Genomic DNA, 7,500 nt, shown 5'->3' on the forward strand with positions numbered 1-7,500 from the left:
TTTCGGATGGGTATTAAATGGTCCCCTAGGCAGAAAAGAAAGCAAGGCTCCTACTGCAAACTTCCTCGATACAAGCGCCAAGCTAAGCAAACAATTTGAAGATTTCTGCAACTTAGAATTCAACGACTCCAGCTACGAGCCTCAAGCTTGCATGTCACAAAACGACCGAAAAGTGTTACACATCATGGAAGGCTCAGCAAAACTTTCAAATGGCCACTATGAAATTGCCTTACCTTGGAAGAATGATCCACCACTTCTAATGAACAACAAATCACAAGCACGACAGAGACTACACCCACTGAAGAAACGTCTTCATAGAGATTTAGCTTTACACAAGAAGTACAGAGACTTCATGGATGATCTGATTAACAAGGGCTACGCAAGAAAGGTTAGCAAGGAAAATCTGGACTACTCAAACGTATGGCATTTGCCACATCACGCTGTGTTTCATCCCCAGAAACCTGACAAGGTCCGCGTCGTATTCGACTGTTCAGCCAAATTCCAGGGTACTTCTTTAAATGACCAGCTGCTACAGGGGCCGGATTTGACAAATACGCTTGTCGGTGTATTAACACGGTTCCGGCAAGAGCAAATCGCTTTCATGTCTGACATTGAGGCTATGTTTTATCAGGTTCAAGTACCCCCTCGAGACTGCGACTATCTGCGATTTTTTGTGGTGGCCAGACGGCGATCTGAACAAAGACCCTGAAGAGTACCAAATGTTAGTTCATCTGTTCGGTGGTGCCTCGTCCCCGAGCTGCGCAAATTTCGCCTTGAAGAAAACTGCAGAAGATAATAAGGCAGCCTTTGATGCAATCACAGTAGAGACTGTTAAACGAAACTTCTACGTCGATGATTGTCTAAAATCCGTCGCCACAAATCCTGGAGCTATTCGTCTGGTGGGAGAACTCCGTGAAATGCTATCCAAGGGAGGATTTCGTCTCACTAAATGGATATCGAATTCAAGAGACGTAATCAGCTGCGTTCCCGAAATTGAAAGAGCACCATCGGTTAAGAATCTCGACTTAAGCAACAATCTAGCACTCACTGAAAGAGCTCTTGGCGTCCAATGGAATGTACAGAAGGATACATTCAGCTACAAAATCGCTGGAAAAGATAGACCGATCACAAGGAGAGGAATTCTGTCCATCATTTGCTCGGTGTACGACCCTCTTGGCTTTGTTTCACCATGCATACTACCCGCTAAAGCAATTCAACAAAACTTGTGTCTCAAGGGCCTCGGATGGGACGATCAGATTCCTGAACCCTGCAAGCAAAAATGGCAAACCTGGCTGAAGGAACTCCCCAGACTGGAACAGTTTGAGATTCCGCGATGCTTTCAACGGTCAAACTGCTCAGACATACAACGATGCGAGCTCCACCATTTCTCCGATGCATCTAGCCAAGGCTATGGAGCTGTCTCATATCTTCGCCAAATCGATATACATGGTGAAGTTCACTGTTCGCTAATTATGGCAAAGTCCAGATTGGCCCCTCTCAAGGCAATGACGATCCCACGAATGGAGTTGTCAGCGGCAGTCTTAGCAACAAGGCTGGACCGCATGATCAAACAAGAGGTTGACATGGCTGTTCACAGCTCTACGTTTTGGACTGACAGCACATGCGTTCTTCGCTATATAGAGAACAAAGATAAGAGATTTCAGATCTTTGTTGCCAACCGCGTGTCGGCCATTTTAGACCAGTCTACAGCTGCGCAGTGGAGATACGTTGAAAGTACGCTCAACCCGGCTGACGAAGCATCCAGAGGAATGACAGTAGATGAGCTGTTAATGAATGAACGCTGGAAGCACGGACCACCGTTCCTGAAGAAAGCGGAGCAGTCATGGCCACAAAGACCGGAGAACCTGGGCGAGATCCCTGATAACGACCCAGAAGTGAAGAAGGGAGTCGAAACATTTGCAAACAAAGCAAGCGTCTCCTGCGATTACATTGGCAATGCAATGGAAAATATTTCGTCATGGTCCCGGCTTAAGAAGATTATAGCATGGGTGTTGCGCTACAAGAATACGAATGCGAAACCGAAGTCAGAACAGCAACACAAACAAAACCATCCAGCTCCAATCCGATGATAGTATCATTTCTTTATTAAGCAAACCTTCAAGGATGAGTTGGCTAGTCTAAGTGGCGTCGGCAACGACACTCGAGAAACAGCAAACCAGAACAACCTTAAGAAGAACAGCAGCATTTACAAACTAGACCCAGTCTTGGAAAATGGACTTCTCCGTGTAGGAGGACGATTGGAACACGCACCAATAGAAAATGACGCCAAACATCCCATTATTCTTCCAAAGAGACACCATGTTACTAAGCTGATTATTGAATACTTTCATCGCGCTTCAGCCCACTCTGGAATCGAGTACACTCTATCACTTATCAGGCAAAGGTATTAGATCTTGGGAGCACGATCTAATGTCCGCAACATTATCAACACGTGTTTCAGCTGTCGGCGCCGCCAAGCTCCCGTAATGCAACAGAAAATGGCCAATTTGCCGCAAGATCGTGTCACGCCTTCAAAGCCACCATTTACGTATGTAGGCGTAGATTTGTTTGGTCCCTTCCCAGTGCGTCGCGGACGAACAACCGCTAAGAGGTACGGCGCTTTGTTTACGTGCCTCACGATAAGAGCTGTCCACATCGAGATTGTTCACTCTATGGATACAGAATCGTTCATCAACGCCCTTCGACGCTTCATCGCGAGAAGAGGAAGGCCAGAGGAAATAAGATCCGACAACGGAGGAAACTTCGTTAAAGGCGAGAAAGAGCTACGGAAAGCGCTCCAAGAATGGAACAAGAACCAGATCCATGAATTTCTCTTGCAGCAAGAAATTAAATGGACATTCAATCCACCGGCTGCTTCACACCACGGCGGAGTGTGGGAGAGATGCATTTGAACTGTAAGGAAAGTTATGAAAGCATTGCTGAAACAACAGGTCTAAGTACACTGATGTGCGAAGTTGAGTCGATAGTGAATGGCAGACCAATAACCAAAGTGTCTGACGATGTGAAGGATCTCAACGCGCTAACACCTAACCATCTTCTGCTTCTTCGAGCTGGAGCAACAATCCCTCCAGGGGTGTTCTCTAAGAATGACAATTACAGCTGTCGCACATGGTGCCAAGTTCAATACCTCAGCAACGTGTTCTGGCGCCGCTGGACCAGAGAATATCTTCCATTTCTACAGCAACGCCAAAGATGGACCAAGTTACAGTCAAACCTAGCAGTTAATGATATCGTCCTTCTACTAGACGAAAACCTACCGCGTAGTGTATGGCCGCTAGGACGAGTGCTCGAAGTTTACCACAATCGGAAGGATGGGCTAGTACGCTCTGCTAAAGTCAAGACCAGGACCTCTGAGTTAGTGCGACCCATAGACAAGATTGTTCTACTGGAGACTGCGGAGATTTTAAGCAAGAGTTAGCAACTAAGAATATTATCATAATGGACACGTAGTGATTAGTATGAACATTTATAGTTTAGTAATCAATAGAGTTTGCGTTTCAAACCTGTTATGGTTATTTAGTAAAGGCTCCTATCGCCTTTAAGGGGCCGGAATGTTAGTTTTGAAACGCTCCCTGATTTTAAGACATTTTCTAGTAACAATCAATAGCTTTGGTTTCAGTAGAACGTGCTCAAATGTATTACGCATCGGTTAGGAATTTGCAGTTTCATGCTTACTCAAAGCTAAATTCGTGTAGGAAATGAAGCAACACTTCTAAGATGTAGTTTACACGTTTCAAGTAACGCCCTAGGCATAATCACGTATGCGCGCGTATAAAAAGCGACTCGTAACAACCGTAATCGTTAGTTAGTTATTCCGCAACCGCTACGATCAGAGGATCAATCGGCTATAGGCTACCATTTGACTATTATTGAGTTATACTCTCTGCTGTCGTCTGTGCGAGTCGTCACCAAAGTAAGTTCCTTATCTTTTACTTTCATTGTTATTACTGCCAGCGACTAGTTTTCAATGTTCAAGTGTTGTCACGCTACGAAACCAATTGTCTGATCTTTACCAAATTATTGTTATCGTGATCAAGATACGTTCGATGCTAGTAGTTTTAGTTCTGTTATTTCTACTATTCCGGTACTTTGGATGAAATGTTCTCAGCATTCTTTTTATGCTACAAGTTGTTAGTTACGTCTATTAGTCTTTCTGAAACCGCCCTTTTTTGTCGGCCGGTTAAGTACCGATTATTATGTCTGTTATATGCCTATGTAGCTAACGCTTTATCTTAGCTGTATTGTATTTAATTATCGTTTTCAGTTCGAACCTACACTACACTACACTACATTATACTACCTTGTTCTACTCATTTGTGCCGCATCTACGAACTTTACTACCATCAAGTTTATTTCATCAGTTATTCTGGGAACTGTTTTGTTACCGTAATTCACCTCCTGTCATCACCGTCTTCACTAGTTTGTCTCGAGAACCTTGAACTGTGATTAAACGTGATTTTAATCATTCTGCAAACTGAGTTCGAATTGTCTATCGCCTCGCATATCGCCACCCCTGTAATTGTTAAGTTTCTGAGTATGACGCAACCTTAGGATCTTGGCATTTACAGAAGCTGGCTGGGTTGTACGGGTGTTATTAGTTTATTTCACTGATTAAAAGACGGTCTGGCGAGGCAAGATTAAATTGTATGAAGGGGTAGTTTCTAAAGAAACTGTGGTGCTGCGTCGGTGGGGAAGTAGTATACAAAAATTTGGTTTTATCAACGGAGTTGATAATGTAAATTGGCCACCGTACAGAGATTCTAAAAGCTGACGTTTCGAGCGTTAGCCCTTCGTCAGAGCGAATCGAGGGATTATGGGTTACGTGTAGTTTTTATAGTAGAGTAGGAGCTACGCTATTGGTGGTAACATGGCAACGTGAAAAATAGGAATATATTAGTTAAATGAAAAGCGTTCGTTAATACCGTGGGGATTAAGGGTGCCGATTTGAAAGATGAATTTTTGTTCCAGATTCTTGCGGCTTTCCGTCGTACCTAGATGTAGGGAAAGGTCGCAGATAGCCATGTGTTTTTTGGAGTGGTTAGGCAGATTGAAATGGCGAGCGACTGTCTTGGATGCATCCTTGTCATTCTTCTCAACATCGCGAAGGTATTCGCGGAATCGGTCACCTAGTCGTCTACCTGTCTCACCAATGTATAATTTATTGCATAACGTGCAGGTTATGCAATAAATGACATTTGCGGAGGTACATGTGAAACGATCGGTGATCTTAACAGATCGCTTAGGTCCCGATATCTTGCTAGTGTTAACAATGAAAAGACAAGTTTTGCATCGTTGTAGTCTCCTGGTTGTATGACAACCTTGTCAATCATTATTTCGCTATTTAAATATTTTGTGTGAACTCAAATGAATATTAAATTTTCGACGGACAAGCCCGAGGCTTCGAATGAGCACAGTTTTCTTGGTTCCAGTTAAAAGTCATACCAGGTATGCCTAACCTTTTCCTTGGTGACAGTGAAACAAATGAAAGTAACTATTGTTAAAACTAGTGTAAAATTTCATATGCCACATGTTAAAGCACATTCTGTTGTTTCTGTTGTATTCGAAACAAACTTTCTTTCTTTCTGTCACCTAGGCGTAACGCTTGCTAGCAATTTATCTTGGAAACCGCATATTTTTAATGTTTATGAGAGAGCTTGCAAGAGAGCGGATTAAGTTAAAGGGTTTAAAATTCAAACTTAGTAGAAACGCTCTCGAGAGGCTCTATAAATCTCTCGTTCGCCCTGTAATGGAGCATGCAGATCTGGTTTGGGATGGATGCACTGAAAACGAATGTGATATCCTCAAACATGTGCAACTCGAGGCTGCGAAAATTGCTACCGGGGCTATTAAAGGAACTGGTGAGCATCGCATTGCGCTGGGAAGAAATGATGTCGAGAAGGCCTGTTCATAAAGTGGTACTTTATTACGAGATTGTAAACAACCTTTGTCCTAACTATCCGCTTAAAAATAAGCTCGGGTTTTGCACTATGGTTTAACAGTAGTGTTAGCCCTTATTTGATTTTTTAAATGTTTCTGAAGGAAAACATGCAAAGATTAGTAAAAACTGTTGTGTAATCGTTTGATTGGTTGGACAAAAAATCATGGCACAAACTTCCTCGGGAAAGCTCCTGAATACTTCTTGTTTTTCTAGAAATATCACACGATATGTGCAAACAAGTGCCGTTCTTTAAAAATTTCTCAAAAGAAGTCGGAAATGAGTGAGTAATACTAATAGCGGAGCTCCATACGCATAGGAACCCATGAGTTGCATTTCTTATGGTAATCTTGGCCAGCGGTATTACTCGTGCAGGTGGGCGCGTACGCACGACGACGACGACGACGAAGTAGCCCAATAATACATATTAGTATAATTACATAGGTGATTATTGAAAATTCTCTGCGCTGATTGGTTGCCGTTGAGGTGACTATTACACCATAATCACCTTGTCGAGTGGTCTATAGGAGGATATGTCGTTCAGTTGTAGGCATGCATTGATGTACCAGTTTCTGTCTATGACAACTGTGGCTGGTCCTTTGTATGCTGATTTAATAATGATGTCGTTACGTTTCCTGTTTGTTTTGAGGGCATCTCGTTCGCGTTTGGTCAAATTTTCACATACGGTCGAGGACGTGATGTTGATAACGTCATCAGGCTATAGACTTAACTGATTAGAGTGTAATTGTGAAGTGCTAGTTTTGTACCCCATATGAACCATTTGAGCTTTAGCCCTACTAATGGAAATGGGCCCACACAAGGACAGAGAAAAACTCTGAACAGGGTGGGAATTGAACCCACGACCTTCGGATTAGATCACCGCTGCTCTACCGACTGAGCTACAAGGTCTGACGGGAACAGGCTGTTTTCTATAGAAAAGCAGGTCATTTTCTGTAGACGAGTTCACGCTCTTTAGTGCATCAGGGTAATCAGGGCAAGACGGAGAGAATTCAAAGGTTTGTGTGGAGTTCAAAACGGTGAAAAGTATTCATGATATGCAATTTTGTTCTTTTTTATTTCCCAAAACAGAAGATATGTGCTCAAAGGTGCGGCAGAATAAAGTTGGAGAGGCTATTGTAAGAATTACTTTACTAAACAAAGTTTCTGCCATCCCGTAATTCCAAAGGCACAAAATTACAGAGAATGTATGGAGGCAAAAAAGCAATATTTAGGAATTCAAAAGAATAGATACCAAGTCCAGTTAATCTCAGTTGTGAACTTGAACTTATTTCTTTGGTTTATGAAGGCGAAAGTCTAAAAAGTAGAGTCATGTACAGTTTATTTGCTTTTTAATTTCCATGCAAAACCTTTGAATTTCCCGCCATGTGGCCCTGATTCTCCATGATGCACTCAAGAACGTGAACTGGTCTATTGCGTCTAAAATGTAGGGCGAGAGCTGATTTTCTGTTGGGAGGAGTCCTCCAGGTGCTTTTGAGACGGAAAGGATTGAGGTTAGTTTTAAGGAGAGTTGCCGCCATGGAAAT

General features: G+C 42.8%; 2 protein-coding genes across 2 annotated transcripts in view; both read left to right on the forward strand.

The window, feature by feature from the left end:
- The window catches only part of LOC137989270 (nitric oxide synthase 3-like), a 212,883-nt gene that overhangs the window by 86,196 nt on the left and 119,187 nt on the right, over positions 1-7,500 (forward strand). The gene's annotated exons all lie outside the window — the stretch shown is intronic.
- Positions 3,206-7,500, forward strand: part of LOC137989253 (uncharacterized) — a 70,647-nt gene continuing 66,352 nt past the window's right edge. The window contains exon 1 of the mRNA XM_068835089.1: positions 3,206-3,934. The gene's annotated coding sequence lies outside the window, so the exon portion shown is untranslated. The remainder of the gene's footprint in view (positions 3,935-7,500) is intronic.

Source organism: Montipora foliosa, unplaced genomic scaffold, assembly GCF_036669935.1.
Source record: "Montipora foliosa isolate CH-2021 unplaced genomic scaffold, ASM3666993v2 scaffold_449, whole genome shotgun sequence".
NCBI classification, from domain to species: Eukaryota; Metazoa; Cnidaria; class Anthozoa; order Scleractinia; family Acroporidae; genus Montipora; species Montipora foliosa.